The sequence below is a fragment of the Gavia stellata genome, chromosome Z (genome assembly GCF_030936135.1).
Source record: "Gavia stellata isolate bGavSte3 chromosome Z, bGavSte3.hap2, whole genome shotgun sequence".
NCBI lineage: Eukaryota > Metazoa > Chordata > Aves > Gaviiformes > Gaviidae > Gavia > Gavia stellata.
The window spans coordinates 85,046,101-85,065,934 of record NC_082637.1 but is presented as its reverse complement, the minus strand read 5'-3'; the positions used below and the strand labels follow the sequence as shown (position 1 = coordinate 85,065,934).

The 19,834-nt window shown below is 36.7% G+C and overlaps 1 protein-coding gene across 5 annotated transcripts in view; it reads left to right on the top strand.

The window, feature by feature from the left end:
* The first annotated feature begins 724 nt into the window (after positions 1-724).
* Positions 725-19,834, top strand: part of MEF2C (myocyte enhancer factor 2C) — a 120,976-nt gene continuing 101,866 nt past the window's right edge. For all 5 annotated transcript variants that reach the window (XM_059834168.1, XM_059834166.1, XM_059834167.1 and 2 more), the window contains exon 1: positions 725-1,017. The gene's annotated coding sequence lies outside the window, so the exon portion shown is untranslated. The remainder of the gene's footprint in view (positions 1,018-19,834) is intronic.

Sequence of the window (19,834 nt, the reverse complement as noted above, 5' to 3'; positions counted from 1 at the left end):
CTGCCCGGGCTCGGCGGCCGCAGATGCGGGGCTGAGCCGGGCTGTGCGTTCCTCCCAGCCCTTGCAGCGATCGCGCCGTCCTCGCGCTGCTGTACCTCGGCGGGGCGGGGGGGGGGATATGCACCGGCTCGCCGTGTTGTCTTCGCTCGGCATAATAAAGGATTGTCATTAGGTTTGCGTGTGGCATGTGCCATTACCCCCACCGTAAAACTAAAATTAGCAAAATGTCAGGAATGGAAAGATTGATTCACCCAAGGTGCAATTATCATTTAAAAAGTGCTTGATTGAGGTGCTGATGTTCAGTGATTTATTCTGCATACCATATACATAATTAAAGTAGTGTAGTGGAGTAATTTATCAATCTAGTTTAGACTAGAGGGGCAAGGAAGGGAGCTGCTGCCGCTGCCGCTGCTCTATGTTTGTTTTATTAAAACGCTTTCGGGATCTGATCCCGCCCCCTTTTTGCAAGAGTGAAACTGATTATTTCTCCAGCTCGGGAGGAGAGAGTCACTCGTTTGGGATTGTGGGAGCGAGAGAGAGGGAGAAATAGAGGCACGGAGAAGGAGAAGAAAAGGGAGGACGAGGGAGCGGAGCAGCAAAGGACACCTCAGCAGGCGTGCGGCTCGAACCCCTGCCTCGCCTCCCCCTTCCCTCCGCGATGTTACAAAGGCTGTGAGCCGCTCGCCTTTTCCCATTCGCCTGCTGTCACTTCCTTCCTGGACGCTTTCAGGACGAGTCCGGTTACTTTTAATCCGACCAGCGGCTCAGCCACTTTCTCCTCCTCCACGCTGCACACACACACACACACACGCACACACACACACACACCCCAGACATCTTCTGGCTGCTTATTGGATTGACTTTGAAGGTTGTGTGTGTGATTCAAGGAGGCTGCATGTTGAACCAGGTGGTGAATATTTAAAGGCTGGAAGAAGTAAAGGGATTTTTTCTTTTTCCTATGAAAGGAAAATATCTCAAGGACTAGTCTGATCATCCAAACAACTAAATGTTTGTAATGTAAGTACATGTGAAATTCAGCATCGGAATAAAATACGGCGGGCATGGTACGAAAGCCCGACGTACGTTTCCTATTGCGCTTGAAGAATGTATCGGTCATTGTATGTGGACTGGGATTGAGATTGCTTGCAGACTTTTTAAGTGTGTGATTGCACTGTCAATTGCCTAAAAGTAACTTTTTAGACAAGTAACATAGTTAAATCACTGTCTAGTAAATTATTGCTGACTCGTCTCTGTCAGTGTCTTCAGTGTTTAAACTTTGATGAAGTTAGTTTACATCATTTGTGTGCTTGATGTTGTGAAGTGTTCGAAGCTTATTTGATCTGAATAGTGCACCAAGTGCTGTGACCTTGTACTGCTTGCACCCTGATTTATCGGACTAAGGAAACAATCCAGCTTGAGTGAAATGCTCTTAAACTTCATTGTGTCATAGGCTCTTCAGTTCTGGAGTTTAGGTAATGCATGCTTGCAAGTGTTTAACTTTGTGCATCTTTCATTTGAATACTTACCCTTCAGATGGAAAGACCCCTTCCATTCATGTGGGAATTTAAGTCATGGGCTGCAAACCTCTTTTGGAGTAGTATGCTTTGGTCTTTGCATAGTGCTTGGAGTAATCTTCACATTTTTTAACACAAGGGAGCAGAGCTAATCAGCCTTGCAAAACTGGCTGGTTTAGTTGCAGTACAGTTACTTACAGGCTAAGATAAAGTTTAATGTAAATGAGAGACTTATAAGACTCTTGGTGCATTATGTAACTGTAATACTTAGCGTTTCCCATAAAACTTGGTGTGACCTTCTGTCAGCCTGAAAAACAAAACAAGTATAAAGACAAGCTAATAATTCCTTTTCTCAAAAAAAAAAAAAAAAGGCAGCACAATGCAAAACAAAACTTAAAGAATCTTTGTGGGAACCTAAGCATTGGCTTTTATAGAAGAGTTCTATTTTCTTTATTGTATATAATAAATATTATTTGCAAATACCTGTATCCTGAAATTAAGTACTGTAACAGACAACTCGAGACTAAAGATTTAAGAGAATTAAGCAGAGAAAGGCGCTTTGCCAGTATTCTACTCGTGAACAGAAAAGAATTGTCTTGACACAACATGCATTTTCCTAGCACTTACCTGACGATCAGCTTAATGGCAAATGTCCTAATTTCGTATCTTTACTTTAAAAGAACTACAAGATGGATGATGAACCAATTATATTAGATGCAAATGTGGCTAGATTTCTTTTACTGGCACTTTCCCGGGTATTGTGGTTGAAGAGTAAAGATGTTTATATGGAGTATAATAACTCTAATCCCTGGAGGCTTGGCAGGGCATGGAAATATAACCACCTGTGAACCAGTTCTAACCTCTGTATTGCATACATGCTGATTTCCAGTTCAAACGCTCAGGCAAATGGCCACTTTGGGGATTTGTTATTTTGTGAACTATTTTTGTTATGTGATTTTATGTACCTAACATGAAGTAAAAAAAAACCCGCAAGACTTTCTCACTTTATCAGTTTTATTAAAATACCTGTTATATTATTCTTTCTATATTAATGAATACATAATTCATACTGAGTCTAATACTGAAGTCTCTGCTCACACTTAAGTCCCTTTGGTAGCAATGGAAAAATTCTTTGAAGAAGAACTTAAAGAGAATAGCCCTTAATTCAGGGTGCCTGTGTTCCTTGTAGTACACATCCTTGTATTTTAAGAACTTGCTGGTTATATATATGTTTTTACTAATATGCCCTACGTGGCTAGTACGAGAAGATAGTTCTGGGACCTGAACATGAAAACCTTCTTCCGTGCAAGCAGTACTTACACAACTAGTCCCACTGACAACGCTGAGACTACATGTGTGAAAATGAACAAGCCACAGGAATAATGATTTACAGGATCAGGCCCCTAGCAGACCTCAACCTCTTGCCTGTCCCGTAGCTCTTTTAGGACAGAGATAGAAAGAAAGAATGTCACTTTCGATGTCCTGCAAATGAATGCAGGAATCAGGTATGTCTGTACCCTCTTCAGATTACTTGACCAAGAAAAAAGGAAACTTAGGCTTAAAAGCCTTATAGAAATTGGTACTGAATGATGAATCGTGTGTGAAATGAAGTCTTTTAGAGTTATGTTCCTGAGCTGCTCATTTTGGAGCATCAGAAGAAAATTCATACAAATACTTTCTTACTGTGAATTTTGTTTCAATATAGGATCAGAAAAATTTTCTTATTTTTTTATAAACGCTCTTAGTTCGTGTACCTGCAACATGTATATTCAAAAACAGAGAGATGCCTCCCTTAAATGGTTCTGTTTTTTAAAACTTCTAAAACATTATAGACAAAGAGAAATGAAGCTTTCTGAAGCTTTTCCCAAAAGTTTATCTCTGAAAGTTTTTGATAGCTCACTATTTAGTAGATAAATATAACTACATAGAAACTTAGGAACTGAGCAGGAGTTGTTAATAGAATACTTTTGCCAACTTCATTTCTTTTAATTTTACTTTTCTCTGTAACAGGCTAATTTATTGTTCACCAGAATAGTTCAGTTCATCTTCAGAGACAGCTAAGGATATTTCTACATCTCATTGAGCAAGAAGTCATTAACAGCTATTAGGTGCCTGAAAGAATAAGCATTTGGTTTTTGAAACGTAGACTCCATTTTTACCTGTTGGACATCATTATTCTAAATTACATGGTAATTTATCCAAAAATCAAGTAAGGCGTAGTGGTATTCTTTTGAAAACACTGATTATGAAGATGGACATAAGTAAGGTGCTATATAATTTCAAGGAGTTCATAGTCTCTGCTTCAGCAGTTCGAAGAATAACCAAAGCAGTTATCTTTGTGATGTATTTTAAGATTTTTAAAATTTGCTATATGATATCAGCAGGGAGATTTTGCTATGTCCTCATTTAGACTCTGTAGCGACTCAGGTATAACATACAAAAACATTATATATGTCATTCTGAACAGCTAGAAAACGTCAAGCTTAAGAGTAGGGTTAGTATTCTGGCATTTGAAAAGGATGACAATACAGTTTTGCATCTTATTTCAGAAACAAAATGGTCTTAGAAGAACTCTGGTCAGCAAACACAACTGATGGTGCAAGTGAAAAATTGAAAAATTTAATTTTTTCATTTTCTATTTTTAAAAGGAATTATTTGGGCCTTCTGACCAGCTTTAAGGTAATTTTCTCAGAACTGATGGTCAACATTGCATGTGGACGGGTGATTAAAAGCTGGTGTCTTCAGTCCTCCACTTTAATCTCACTGTCTCATTGACAGCAGTGCAGTAGAGCTTGTCTGTTCACTAGGATCTGTCATCTTTAGGAAATCAGACCCGCTTATAGAGGCGATTCACAAAACCAACAGTGACAACAAAGTCTTATGTGCCTTACAAAAGAAGGATTAGGCAGTTCACATGTCATTTTGATTGGGCAGAGATAAAAGCTGATTGCCACAGCATGGCAAGGCACACTTCAATTTCAATTGATTGTTTTATAAGACAACTATAACTGTGTTGCTTAGTCATGGTTAAATGCAAATTGAAGGAAGGAAAACTCAATTTTGACATTACTGGTTTCGTATGACTTTATAGTAAAAGGTAGAGCCACTTGTAGCATTGTTATACAAATTTTTAAAAACGCTGTTTAATTCACCACTTTGGGGAAATATATTTAGAATGTAGTACATTATTGTCGTGCGGTTTTTTAAAAACATTTTTGCTTAGATGATACCCTGTAATAGCAATTAAAAGTTCTTAAAAGTGCCTGGGACTACACTAAATTCACTGCGCTTACCCTGTTAAGAGCTCATGTGCAGAGGAGAGTGCAGAAAACATGTCAGGGCTTTGCAGGTTTATCAAAAAGTATAATACTGAGGAACAAGTACGTCATCTTACCTCTATTCTGTTATTTTTAAAAATGTAGTATGATGTAAAACTATACTTTGCGTTGCGTACGTGAACATAGTAATCTGGTTTGAAAATAGTTAGGAAATTAAATGTTATCCCTATGTTATTAAATATGTCATTTAGCAGTGAGAATAGAGTTTCAGCTATTTGCATAATTTAGTTATAACGTACAGCCTTTAACATTTGGAAGTATGAAACTTCCAAGCTGATAACTTCTATGCTAATTTCTTACCATTTTTCAAAAGAAGAACTCTTTTTTTTACCCAACTGATGCCTCCTAGTGTTTCACATAATAAAACACTAATGAGTCAACCATAAATGTAAACATTGTTTTTTTCATTGTCTTCCTCGTAAGTGATACATAAAATTAATATTTATGTATTTAATTTTGTGTGTGTTATTATAATCAGACAGGAAACTCCTGTAAATTCAGATGTTTCATCTTAATGGACGCTGAAAGCACATTTTGATTTTCTTTCATTCTAGCTTTGCCTAGCTGTATTTTGAAAAGTTTATGTTATGTGTAAAGTACATTTTCTTCTTCTCCTTTTGTTTCCTATGTGCATTACACTAACTTCTCAGCAATGTATTATGAGGTTCAAATGAGAATTTTAAAAATTTTGGTAGGATAATGTTCCGAAAAGTAAGCCCTTGGAAATAGGCAATAAATGCAGTTATAGAAATGTTTGAAATATCCTAAAGTACCTCACGGCCAAATAAGATGGAAAAGACTAGTCTGAGACATGCTCGCTCATTACAGTCTTTAAAGAATGGTGAAGTTGTTACATTTTGTAATTGTTCCTGGTTATTTTATTGCTGTATAAGCAAGAAAACTGTATTAGGACAGTCTTCAAATGTGCAAAACATGCACCTTACGCTTTTGATTGTAGATATGGATGATCAGTACTTTAGAAAAGGAATTTATTTGCGTAAAATATTGAAACAGAGCTTGGAGTGGTAAAGACTGAAATACAATGTCCTTTTCTTACAAGTTCAGTCTGGCCATATAACTCCTGAATACCTGAAAAAACATTCAGTTATGTTAGATTTATATCATACAACAGTAGAATATTTTATTTATTTTGACAGGAGGGTGTAATTTTCAAAAAGTTACGTAGCATCGGTGCGACAAAGTACAACTTATGGGCCCCAGCTGTATATTTGAACTGTCAGGTACAGTCTTATAATGATAAAGAACCAGCCAAGGCTGAGTGCACTTTTGCACATTTTAATGTCACACAGTTTTATGTAAAGTATGAGATCAATTTAATGATGACATTGGAAATATAGCCTGTTATTCTAAGACCTCCCAGAAAAGCAGTGGAATTCCTAGATACTTGTTCTACTAAGGAAGTTTTAAAGAGAAATAAAATCATTTTGCAATGAAAAAATCATAAGTTTACCCAGTTAATATGGGTAATAAAAATTTGTGTCTTCTTCTCAATGCACATGTGGTAAATTTAGGTGCCTGTTTACAGATAAAATAATTGTTTCACAATGAATACAGGGAATTAAATCTATACATGCAGATCTCAGTCATGGGAATTAGTGTTTGGTTTTAGAATATATAAAAAATGCAGTTGTTAGGATTGTGTTCTGCTATCAACCCTGTTAGTACCACATCTTTCTCCCATTAGTTTTAGACTGCAGAGAGACCTTTCCGAGATCTGCCATTCATTTAAGCTACTAAACATCAGCTGGTATCCTAGCCTTTAAACTTCCTTGCATCTTGAAAGTATTTCAAAGTATGCAAATGGCACCTGTTATTCAGCCAGGAAGGCTAACATGCAAAAGTGGTAGAATTTTCTCATGTAGTTACATTGCTTCTTCCCTTGCAAAGAGAAAGTAAATTTGCAAAAGAAGTAGAGGGAAGCATAGTGAAAAAGAATCATTAAGGCAGTTCAGGTGCAGGACCGTTGGTCTGAAATACAGCTAAACAGAACTCCACTAAGCGTTTTTTCCCTTTTTTGGGTTTTTTTTTTTTTCTTTTTTTTTCCCCGTCTTTATCAGCTACATTTAGATTTCAGGAATACGTGCTAGGAAATTCTAGAAGTATGTTATCTGACTTATTTCTAAACAGGTCTGGATAAATTATTTGAGAATTGTTTATTTTAAAATTGTATGGAATAAACTCTTGTGCAAGATGGGTGCAGTAATCACACCAGTGAGGTGTCTAGCCTGGGCTCCTTTTGTAATTCCGTGAACAGGTGACTTAGCAGTCACCTGCTTCAGCAGGATAGATGTACTTATCTCTGCCTTCTGCCACCTCCCCTGACATTGGAGGGCTGCAAGACCTCGGGCAGAGAGAGCTGCAGAGATCCTGGCCAATAGAGCAGGTCCCGGAACGTCAGTATCGACTGCCTCTGTCTAAGTTAACCATAAGGCAGCCTGCAGATTAGGGACAGAATTGAACAGATGGCATAAAGCTCTTCTGCCTCCGTTTCCCAGGTTATAAAGCACTGCTGATACGAAACTTAGAATCCAACCTAACAGGTCTTCTCTGATTCTTACTTCTTCAACTGTCTAATTGATTAAGTGACGTTTATTGTGAAAATTATTATTAACCAAATGCCAGTGCAGAAATTCGCCTTGGACATCACCGTCTTTAATCTCTCGTCCTGTAATCACAAAATGTACAGTTAAGTAAACTGAATTAGAAATAACATTATTTATGTTTGCTTTCATAGATATAGGACGCGTGCGATTTGTGGAACCCATGCTCAGTTAAATTTCACTATTTACTTTTCAGTAGTCAATCAGTAGCCGTTAGCAAAGTATGTACAAAGGACAAGGAGGAAGGATTGTGAAATTGTTTATAAAACACATCTGCAAAAGTAAACATAATGCAGAACACTGTCCACGTGAAACATTACTTTCAGTAACATAAATAACAAGTAACGCAGTAGCATGTGTTATTTATTTGATTTCTAATAAATTCTTCCTCCTACTGACAAATGTATTGTGATATGACATTATATTCAAAATAATGGTTCATTATTTCAATCCAAATAATTCAGTTGATGTTGGATCGTTACAGAAATTAAAAAGTTCCAGAACGTAGCCACCAGCATAAGATGCTAGACTATGGCACTTTGAATTTAAAAATTCCGTATGGACTTCTCAGTGGAGATTGCATTTCATTGCAGTTGGGTGGAAAAGCTGTCCCTAAAGATGGGGGGGGTGTTGTAGAGAAACGACAGGACACTGAGGTTCTGTGACCATCCGTAGCGCTGGCCCATGCATCCCCTTCAGCCTGGCATTTTGGCTTGAGACACGTGCTGCCAGGAGCTCCCCTCTGGTTGCCGTAACCCTTGGGAACGCCTGGGCAGTTTATTGAGAAAGTTAGTACAGTTCGAGGATATTCTGTGACACCAGCAGGAGACAGTATGTTCTCTACGCTTATCCTCAGGCTTGCTTTATCTCTGTCCATCTGTGGCCTGCATGTTGCTTCTGCCTATCTGGAATATGAGAGGTTGGGGAAACAGCAAAAAAGGAGGAAGGCTTTTAGGACAGTTAGGAAGAACGTGGATCAGGCTATTTGGTAAAATGGTGTGCAAATGGAGGAGAGTGGACAGTATGTAGTAGTCGAACTTAAAACCTTAACTGTGCAGAGTTTTTTCAAGAAATTTCCCACTGAAGTGTACAGAATTTGGCTTGCTAGGAATAATCCTGAATTGTTGCAGACGCAGGGCAACGGTCTTAACAAAATAATAAAAATCGTTGTTTAAATGTGTTCTGTACCTACAAGGAACTTATCTTTGGAGCAGTATTTGAGGAGAACCTGTTTTGCCCACAGAACCCTGGAGAAGTGGTCAGTTTTTCCTTTATCTTGTTTTGTGTGTAAGATGCAGGCAAGGAATTGATATAGCAGCAGAATGAGGAAAAATCCAGCTTACTACCCCACTGCAATATATGAAATAAGTGTGAAACTGCACACTTACCAAACTATTACATGACACATTTTTTATGTCAGAATACTGAGCCAGGGAATGCATCCTTGCAGTGGCATACGAAATGTACAATTTTATCCAAAACACACATACATAAATTTTAGAGATCAGAAATATGACCATAAATGTTAGTAAGAGCCTATGGACTGGTAGGCTCATTTAAAACTAAACAGGGTGAGGCAGAATTTAATTAATGTTCTTGGGAGCACACACTGAAAAAAATATAACCCAGGCTTGCTGGATTACTAATACTCTTATTTATGTGATGTGTTGTTAGCAATTGGAAATAATTTAAAATTACATTTTAAAATGTGTATTAATTGGAAAATAATATTCCAGATTTTTCTTAAAAAGAAACATGATGGAATGATTGGCAAGGTACCTAATGAAAGCAGAACTGCCTGTAATTACGTGTACAGAAATGGAGAATGCTTACCTCTATCCTTGGTAGGTAGAAATCTGCATGTCTTCACGGGGTTGACAATAGGACCTGGCATTTCCTTTTTATTGTTGATGCTGCGATAAAAACGGTTATGCATAGCACAGAAACAGAAGACTATTCTTCTACATTTCCTACAATACTCTTGTCATACAAGTTGAAAATTGGACTAATATTTTTGTGGTTTTTCCACAGCTTGATATTGACAAAGCAAAATGAGACTCTATCTTCACTACAAGTTCCAGTACTTACATCCCCATCCAGAACATTACATTTAGTTCAGTTATGCTTCCAGAAGATATTATCACAAGCTCAGTATTACATTCTGTGGGGATCAGCAGAATAGTCAAATTGAAGGCATCCTTAATGAGTGCTATCTTTTCTGGAATTTCATGTTTTTAAAAAAATGTATCAGGGATAAGATACGGTGGTGACAGGTACAAAGAAGGCAATAGAAGAAGTGGTATTTTTGCGTGGTATTTTAATGCTATTAGGATTTTTTTTCCTTGCTTCTAATCCTGTAGAAAAACACCTAAGTGAGAGCACCAGGATTTCTCAATGGAGGCAGAGTGTGTTCTTTATTTAACTTTTCTTTTTTCTTTCATTTTTCACTTAATAACAATATGAAGCAGTATCTGATGCAGCAAAGAGGCATGACACAAAAGAAAGATATTCTGGTCTGTTTTGAAGAGCAGTACTTGTCATGTATCTGGACAAGTGGTGATTTTCTGGTGCTGCCTTCTGTTACAAGTCGCTAAATGTCGTCTGTAAAGCAGTAGCACTATGTTCTACCACATTTTTCTGTATAAGATTAAAGGCAAACCTGTAGTGAGACCATCACTACTTTGACTACCCCGAACAGGACGTGGAATAGCACTTCTACAGATTTCTGATAAAAAGTAATTTTGAGGATGGCCAGGAAGAAAGTATTTGTTCTCTCCTTTCGCTCTACTGTTTTCCAGATGTGCTCGGAAAGAGGAAGCTGTTCCACTAATGGATCAGAAGATTGCTCTGTGATTTAAACATCATCCTAAAAACAGAGTTTCCATGTTTGATAGACACAAGTTCAAAATACAAGGCCTCTTTAAAATCAGAAAGAATCTACAGACATACATTATTGTCATGTTCCCCTGCTGATACTTGCAAAAAAAAGAAATCAGCATTCCATTTTCATATGTTGGTCTAAATGCTAATCTTAAATGCAGAACAGTTAAATAAATACCCACTATTGTGTCTGTTCACAGAGCACATTTTGAGTATATCATGATCTAAACTAGATCTCTAAGATTTAAATACAGGTTTTCTAGTGAAAAAGTTAACATACAGCATATTCATTTCCAAAGTGTGCTCCAAATTTTAAACGAGTTTCTTGAATATAATAATCTCCAGCACCACACATCGGTGCCGATTTACAAGAAGACCAGGGAGCGGAATCCTTCAATATGAATTCCAAAACTTAAAAATAAAGGGGGATTTTTTAAAATATATCGTATATCTTTAACACACAATTCACAAATCATCACTCCCAAAAAGATACACGAACTTTATTGGAGGCAACAGATGCAAGGTAAAAATGTCTGCAAATGAAGTGAAGAGGCTGCACAACAGTCCGATGCATACAATATAAGAAAGGGACTCAGAACCCCTAAACGTAATTCTAAATGCAGAGGCAAACTTTCTTTGTGCAAGTCTGTTATGCAGTGTCTCAGTTCTCCAAGGGCAAAACACAGATGAAAATTGGCAACTGTACTGAGATGCTGTAAAAGCTAAAATCTATTTAGCATGCCAGGATGTAGCCACATAATCAGAAAGGACTTAGGGCAACGCGAACAAGGGGAATTTAGGTTTTGCTTTGCTGTGTCCTGTTGTCTACTGCAATCCACATCCCGAGATTAAGTCTATAAATTTTTTATAAGCACTGGTTTAACGTTTATAGCAGAAATTCAGGATTTGAGAAACCTAATTTGAAATACTTCCTACCCTTAATTTAGAGCAGTTCACAGAAAAGACAATAATCTCTTTCTGGAAAGGTCCTTAATCAGTTGGCTATAGAATATTCTGGGAGAAAGCTACTCTCAGTTTCCAAATGTGAGGCCATCCCATTTTTGTATAGATAATTAAATAGCCATCAAATGAAGGGCTGTAATTGAGTCATGTTTCACTGGAATGCCATAGTTCCTTAGCTATTGAGTTGCTCTCTTGTGCTCTTTTATCTCTTACTCAAAAAATACAAGCCTTTCTGTGTTTCTAGTCTGTAATACAGCTTAAAACGAGTTTAAACAACCAGTTCCATGCCATCTTTCCTATTGCATTGTCTGAAGAGTTTGATTTTACTTGATAAAATACAATGTATAAGAAGAAAGTGCCTTTTGTTTTATCTTTACATTTACAAGTGTATTCATCTAAATAAGTGAAACTAAATCTTTTATAAATACCTCTGTGTCAATCTTTCATAATTTTTAGTGGCCTCATTCTTTCATTTGAGTTTGTTTCTTGAACTGAGACATGCCATGCCTAGCAAAGCTCTGAAATCTAGGATAGGAGTTAGAGACATGAGGAGGTGTTTGAATACGAGGACAACGAGCACCCTGTAAATGACTAATGGATTGATTATAGGTTGGCTGAGACAGGAAGTACAGCTTTGGGGTGCGATAAATTGCTCAGGCTACCGAAGAGTGTTCAATAAACCTTTATGAGAACAAATAGTTCAAAAATAGACATTATGTGCATGTTCTCAGTCATCTTCAGCAGAGCTTGGGTGGTCCTTTAGGAAAGACCTTGTGGCCTAGCACGCATGCCTCTTCAGCCAGTTTCTTGTACAGTTAATGTGCCTGTTGAATATGTGGGTGTGAATCCAAACCTGACTTCCTGACCACATTATTATGCTTGAATTAATGAAGAATAACAACAACTCTGGTTAAAAAGTTGTGCTGATATTCAGGCTTGACTAGTATTTATCCAAGAGCTTGCAACAGCTTTTAAGTTGTAAAAATGTGCTGCTTTTTTCTTTTCTTTCGACTATAATTGGGAAATTTCAATTTCACAAATACAAAGAGAACTTACATCCACAGGTATTAATATGTTTGTTTAATGGTATTTCAGATGTAACTGAATATATGAAACTGTCCTTTGCTCGTGTATTCCAGCATAACTCCACTGACTTGATGACCTACTAAAAACTGCTTTATATACAGAGTTATCATTCATGTTGTTAATTAACATCCACCTCTTTTTCTCAGTTCCACTCTGACTCTTTTTCCAGACTCATTAGAAACAAAGGTACCATTTGAATAGAACATTTCCAAAGAAGATCTCCTTATCTTCTCTTCCGGACCACACTGGGAAGAATATGTAGAGATCTACCACTTCTTTGATCAAGAACATTATAAGCAGACTTAAGCAGTTTTCAAAGTCCCACCTGGGGGTTAAAGTCTGTAAATGTGCGGCTGCCATTCACACATCCTGAAATGAGATGGAACATGAAGGTGCATGATACGCTGTTCTAGAGCTTTTCTCAGACTAGGCGAGTATACGTCAGCTTCTGTCTGCTGGATGTTAATTGTACTATGTTATGATATATTTGAGTTTTATAAATACCAAATCATTCCATTTTACTAATGTGATTCTGAGGTACCATCAGAATATTAGATAGTCAGTACATATGGAATACATAACAGGCTGAGACAGCTGGCCTCATGAGGCTTCCAGATGCTCTAAATAGATGACTTGAGCTGCTCGGACCATTAGGTGCTATACTAATCTTTACTCAGCTGGCAGTCACATCTTATTCCTGACATATAAGGCAAAACAGCCTGTAAAACAGCAGTGCAAAATTCAGAAGAGTTTGTATGTCCTTGTAATTGGAATACTGTTGTCTTTAAAAAAAAAAAAAAAAAAGAAATGCGCTTCCATGTCTATTTGGTCTATCTTCAAGTGATTAACTGAAAGGGAAATGATGTGAGTTACTTTACACCTTAAATAAAAGATTTATTTTAGAGACTCCGCAGAATTCCTGAATTCATTCCTGAGCATAAGCATGCAGTTCTGCTGCCATGATGAGTCAATATCTGGGAGTGCTTTTCAACTATTCGTGAAGATCAGGTTCTCCTTTTATATGAGAATACACAGCTACCACTATTTATGGTAGCAGTTCTGTACTGAAGACTGTAACTCACTGATCCTTTTTAGAGCCATCTTGGGCTCTCAATTCATATATTCAACAGTAAAACTTGAGAGGAAACAAGCAGCAATAGCAAAGCTGACTCAGTCACCATTTGTGCTAATTTAACTTGTCAGGCTCACCAGTCCTCCAATGCTAGTGTACTAGCAGGTTATTTGTTTAATGTCAGTTTTAGGTAGAATAGTATTTTTGTTTTAAACCAGAGCTAAGCACAGGAGGGATATTCTAGCGTTTAGGATGGCAGCCTGGATTTGGGCAGTGTGGATTTAACTCTTTCTTCCAGAACCTGTTTTAGATGGCTGTGAGGATTTCACTTTGTTGGTGCATCAATTCCCCGTCTGCAGAATGAGGATGGTATTTCCCTGAGGCAAATTCTGTGGGACCCAGACACTGTGGGAGTGGTGGCCATATGAGTACCATAGGGAGTAAACAAAACAATGTTAAGTATAAATATGTAGTTGCTTTTGGAAAGTTACAGTCTACAGCAAAGCATACAGTCTGCAACAGACTCTTAGATAACTTCACTTTTGTTAGAGAGCCATTTTAATTAAAGTTTAGAACTTTCTGCTTCTTTCTGTCCATTTTTCTTCTACTTCTTTAGTTGTTGTGCCAAGGTATCCATGTGTGTTTCTTCCACTGTCATCTGGCTCATTCCCAGCAGATGCACACAATCTGTTTTGCTGTCACTGACAGGGCTCAGTTTATGGAAAGAATGTGACAGAACATGCTGCTGTAGTCACTTATACAGGATTCTCTTTTCTAAAAAGTAACTGAGAATAAATTAGTTGTTCTTATTTTTTTTATAAATTGTTCAGTCATAGGGTTTTATCCAGGCTACTCTGCACCAGGTTAAACAGGGTATTTGTTTAACATCTTAGCTTTCTTTTTAATTCCTAGTTTGTAAAATATAGATTCGCCAATAATGTATATAGGAAATCATCACAACATATTGACAGACCTCACTTTCAAGTGGTGGCCATTATCCTGGCCATTCTGGAATAAATGTAATACTCCCAACTCTTATTTAGAAAATATTCTGGTATTTCTTTTAAATTTTATATTCCAATTTATAAATATTGCTGATCATCCACAAATGTGGAGTCTTAAGCATAGTATATGCATATGAAGCATACAAAAGGATATTGTATAAAGGGGTATGCATTCCTTCTAATGCAAAGTACTTGTTCAGTAAGAGGCTGAGTAGATACAAATAGCAAAATGAAACTTGACTATTTTGGACCTCGTTGCCTACAGAAAAAAACCTTTAAACACAGTTAACGTTACCACTTACTGGTGTGTTGTGGTAACAGCTACAGGTCCTAACAGAGATTAGAGCCTATAGGGCATGATGCTGTGCAAATACACATTAAGGGACAGCCTCTACCCCAAGGTGTTAACAGTATGAACAAACAGGTTAAACAAAGAAGGTAGAAGGAAAAGAAATGCTATTAAGAATGTCTTGCAGTTCTTCTCAGTGTTCAGTAGGAAGAGTTGGTGTGTTAATTAAACTTTATGAAAGGTGTCTAACCAGCATAATACTGTTTGTGAGGTGACGGGGTGTTCCCATTATGTCTTTGCCAGAAGAACATTAATCAACAGCTCAAATTTGGTAAATATAACTTTGAGTTACCGCTTTGCTGCTTTCTACCTCTATCCGGATGAGGGCAGGGATGACAATAGCGAATTCCATACTGGGCTACTAAGGTTACAGCCTAAGCTGTTAAAAAACTGTTAACATTAAATATGTATGGGCACACTAGATGTTTATTAAAGAATAGAATTTGTTTTACAAGCTGATGTTGCCTGTAATCCTATTATTTTCATCCTTAATGATCTAACTTCTATCTTTGAATTATACTTTGTTCAGAGGGGTTGCTGTCTCTGGGTTCTTTTTTATCTATACCAAAAAAAAGGTCTTCAACAGTGGAAATCTCCATTAATTCCCAAAATCAAAAAATAATTTAATGAGCTTAGTGACTTGGCTGCATTTGAAATGGTTGCATATATACATTAACATAAATTAATTTAAAGAAATTTGATCAGTATTTTTAAGATGTATTTTTAAACACTATCTCATTTTGGGGTGTGCCTTTATGTACTTAAAACTCTGAATTCTTATTTTTATACCTCACATAATTGGAGATTTTATGTTATTGATAGGTATACAGGTTAAAAAGGCTATTTAGAAATACACTACAGTGGTAGACTGCCATGTTAGCTAGGCTTGTGGTTTTTCTGTAAAATCACTTCCTGTGATCATGTACATATATTTATACATATGTACATATATCTACATATCTGTGTGCTTTATATACAAATATATATGGTTTTCAAACTATGCTTGCATGCCTCTGGGTATGCCTTACACTGTAAATAAAACTGTCAAAATGTCTCTTCACAGTTAGACCTCATAAAAATAATCAGTCCATAAACACGTGGTGCTCTTTATTCACATATATACAGTTACTATATAAAATGAAAGTCTATCTCCTGATGTTCTAGACTTACAGTCCTTCTATATTATGGGTTAGAAATATAGTATTTTTTAGTGGTATTTTGTATGTACTTTTATATTTGTTTGTGTATGCAGGTATGAGAATGACCTATATAAGCATCCCAAACATAACTTTCTCTTGGTTTTATAGACAGGTTGGATTAGAAGATGACTGTAACCCCAAGTTTCCATTAATATATTTTTAAAATTCTTTTTTGTTAGAAGCTACATCCTTCTAGGGTTTCTGCAAATAATACTGACTTTTTTAATTAGTCCTAAAATTATTTTTGGATGAGAATCATAAATATGCGTATCTCTAAGAGGCAAATATTTTTTGTGTATCAGTTATTACACATAATGTAAAAAGAAGGCTAAGAGGAAATAGGGTCCTCAAATGATTTCTTTCGCCACCTCTCTGCCGTGATTGCGAGGCTCAGTTCAACTCTAGAAATACCGTTACCACTTAGCTATTACACTTTTAAGACTAAGATTACAACAGAAAGAGCACACCTATTAGTAAGTCAGGCAGCGGAAAGTGAATGGGACCATTTAATACATTTCTAAAAGGATAGATTTTATATCCTGATACATGTCATGAGAATTGATACCTCTACAAAGTGTCCAGGAAGAAGCCAAAGACCAAACAAAAGACTATGGAATGTAACACCTTCTCATTATGTCAATCTGTGTTTATCGTGATTCTTTTTTTAATGCACTTTCTTTTAAGCATATTAATTACACTTTCTTTGTAACAACAAAAAAACCCAACCTATAAACTGAACTGCAGTTTAGCATAGCAATATATTCCTTTTAGATCAAAATGCTGAGCACAAGAATCTCAAATCTGTTTGCCTGGAACTTCACAATCCTACTTGGAACCTGATACGGTAAAAAAGATGAAATTTATACACATCCAGATTGGACAGATCTGATGATAAATTCCAAAGTTGAATACTTATTCTATAGAACTCTATTCCGTAAGTTTATCAGTTTCAGAGTTTGTTTCAGACATCAGTGCTGATCTTAGCTATGTATCACAAGTGAGAAGATGTAAAGACAAGATTGGGTTTTTTCTCATTTCGTACATAGCTGATAACTTCCATCTAAAAAAAATCCATAAGGAAAGCTGATTCAGTGATTAGCAGAAAAACAATAGGCTGGGAGCTGCTTTTCCATAGACGCTGCTGGTTTTAGTTTACGTAGAGTAGGGCACTTAGCTTTGTATTCCTCTTACTTTCATCTCTGCTGAATAGGGACTAGTATTTTCAGTCTCCCAGTAATGTTTCGGGAATAAATATTGATAGTTACTTAAGTGATAGTATGAAGATACCTGTCTGTCTTCAGATAAACAAATATATAGAGCAGGTCAGTAAGTCCTGTATGTGTTTGCATTTTATGCTTTCTAACACTGTTAACAGTAACTTAAAGAACTGGAAAATAACCTGAAAGGGATTAGTTTGATGTATGATTATACACCAGAAAATTAAGGTAAAATCAATACTAAAAAATTACATTTTCTCGCTGTTCACAAGGTGGAACAGTACGGGCTTTTTCACTTGAAAATACTTTCCAGTGCCTTGCCAGTAGCCTGTTTCCAATGGGGGAACCACCCTCCGCAGTGGTATGAAGCAGGTTTTTTCCCTGTATCAGCCTAGATGTGGACCTTTCATGAGCAGAGACAACCTATTTTTGTGATGAGAGCTGGTCCGAAAAATGTATTATTCATGGAGTAGGGCACTTCACCAGTAATGATAGCTTGGATTTTTTGGGCTAGTACTGCCCCTAGTGAAAGCACTGTTTGTCTGGAGAATTTTTTCTTTTTAAAAATACACTTATCCTTTTTTATCTGTTTGCACCAGGACAGAGGACTGACACATTACTCCAGAAGAAATTACACTTGCGCACAATCTAAGAGAGAAGGGGACTGTCTGGTTGAAGTCAGACTTGACCACTGTCTCTTAAATGGCACACAGATTTGGCTGTGGTGTGCAGTCGTGTTCCACCTGCATAAATCTCATAAGTAGAACTTGCATATATTTATACAGTGCAGGAGATACCTTGCAAATCATTCATTTTGAATCCAATCACTATATCCAACGATCAAAAATGTCATTAATCAATTCTCTGGTCAATTCTATTTTGGCTTTCCATTTCTGTAACAATTTGTCTTTGGCAAAAATACAGACAGTGCTTTAATTATGAATTTAATATTTTGAAGAAAAATACTGTCTTTTTGAAAGTACTTTTCATAGTATTTGGAAAAATTAACCATGTTAACTGTGTTAAGATAGCTGAGGATGAAGCAGCCCTTTGGTAGTGGCACTTCTGAGTTATCTTGAAAACAGCTCAACTGAAAAAGCTATCTAATACCATATTAACATTTTTTTTTAATTGGCAGTATTATTAAGCTTTCAAATACACTATCTCAATAACTGTTCCAATTTTTTATTTCTGTTAGCTAAAAAATGTGAAAATAAGAAGACAGATAGCTTTGTTGTTCCAAAGTCTTACAATTCTGTTTTAGTTTGTTTGAAAACTTAACTGTTAAAATATGAAATGTAAGCAGCTGAAAATATGATGTGCATTATAGCTCTCTGTTGTGCAGATTCCTACTGCATAGAAAACGTCCCATTGATGGGATAAAATGAAACCTCTCTCTTCAATATTTTGTATTAGAATTAGCAATATAAATTGCAATCCATCATATAAATCCACTTTCTGTATGTTTCTATGGCAAGGTATCGGTAGGAGATAAAACTCCAATTCTGAAAAAATTTAAGTGCAACAAAGCTCTTACTCTAATGGTCAGTTAAATAATTTGCTTCCCAATTAAAGTCATGCCAAGACCAGACCCACTGGGCAACTCAAGCACTGAAGGATCTTGCCCTTATGTTGAACAAGAAGAGTCAGGGCATTGATGGAGCTAAGAGAAACAGTTCATTACAAGAAGGTAAAGCAGATATTTAAGAAACCTTTCAGCTTATCTCTTGGCAACAAGACCGCCTTCAAATCTTCAATATTTGCTTAATTTTTATGGCGTATAACCATATAGGGCATGCAAGGCAAAGAATTTTTCTTCTTTTGTGCATAGAGAACACTTGCTATAAACAGAAGCTGGCCCATGGACAGAAAGATTATATATTTATATTTTTTTAAAAAATGCAAAGCAGCAAGCTGATCTTTCAGTCTGTATCATCGAAAAGATTTTGTCCACTAGTGCTTTCAGTCAGAAGTGCTGCACACAGTAGTAAATCAGTAAACAGCTACGTGTGTAGCTATTTCAGCGTTACATTAAGTTAATACTTTCCTTCCCTAAATACCCACTGTTACATAATGCCACTGAAAAATCTTTTCACAAAACTGAAAAATACTCAAATTGTTTAAACAACTTTATCTAGGAGATCCCTTCCTTGAAGCAGTAAGGCCTGGTGACAGTGGAAGAAGGTCTTTCTCTGAGTGATTGGCATTTGCCTAGTTTTGGTTTCTTTGCCCACCTTGCTTTATAAAAAAATATGTAAGCAGATTTGTACAGTTTCTATTCTGAATTGTTGGCGTGTGAGAAAACATTCTGTGAAAGCCATTTGTCCTCCTAAACTGGACTGATGGTACAGGTGGTTGCACTGTCATCGAGAAAACTTGTGTTACTATCTTCTTAAGCTTCTCTCCCCTTTTACTGAAGACATATTAGCGCAAGAGGAACTCTGTTCCGCATAGAAGATTCACCAAACACGTTCAATCAATTTCCTGACAACCTGAAGTGCCAAATTTTCACTATGAAGTAGAGAACATTACAGAAAATGTTCGATACAAAAACCTCATGCCAGAAAGTTTCTTCCTGGTTGTATGAAGCC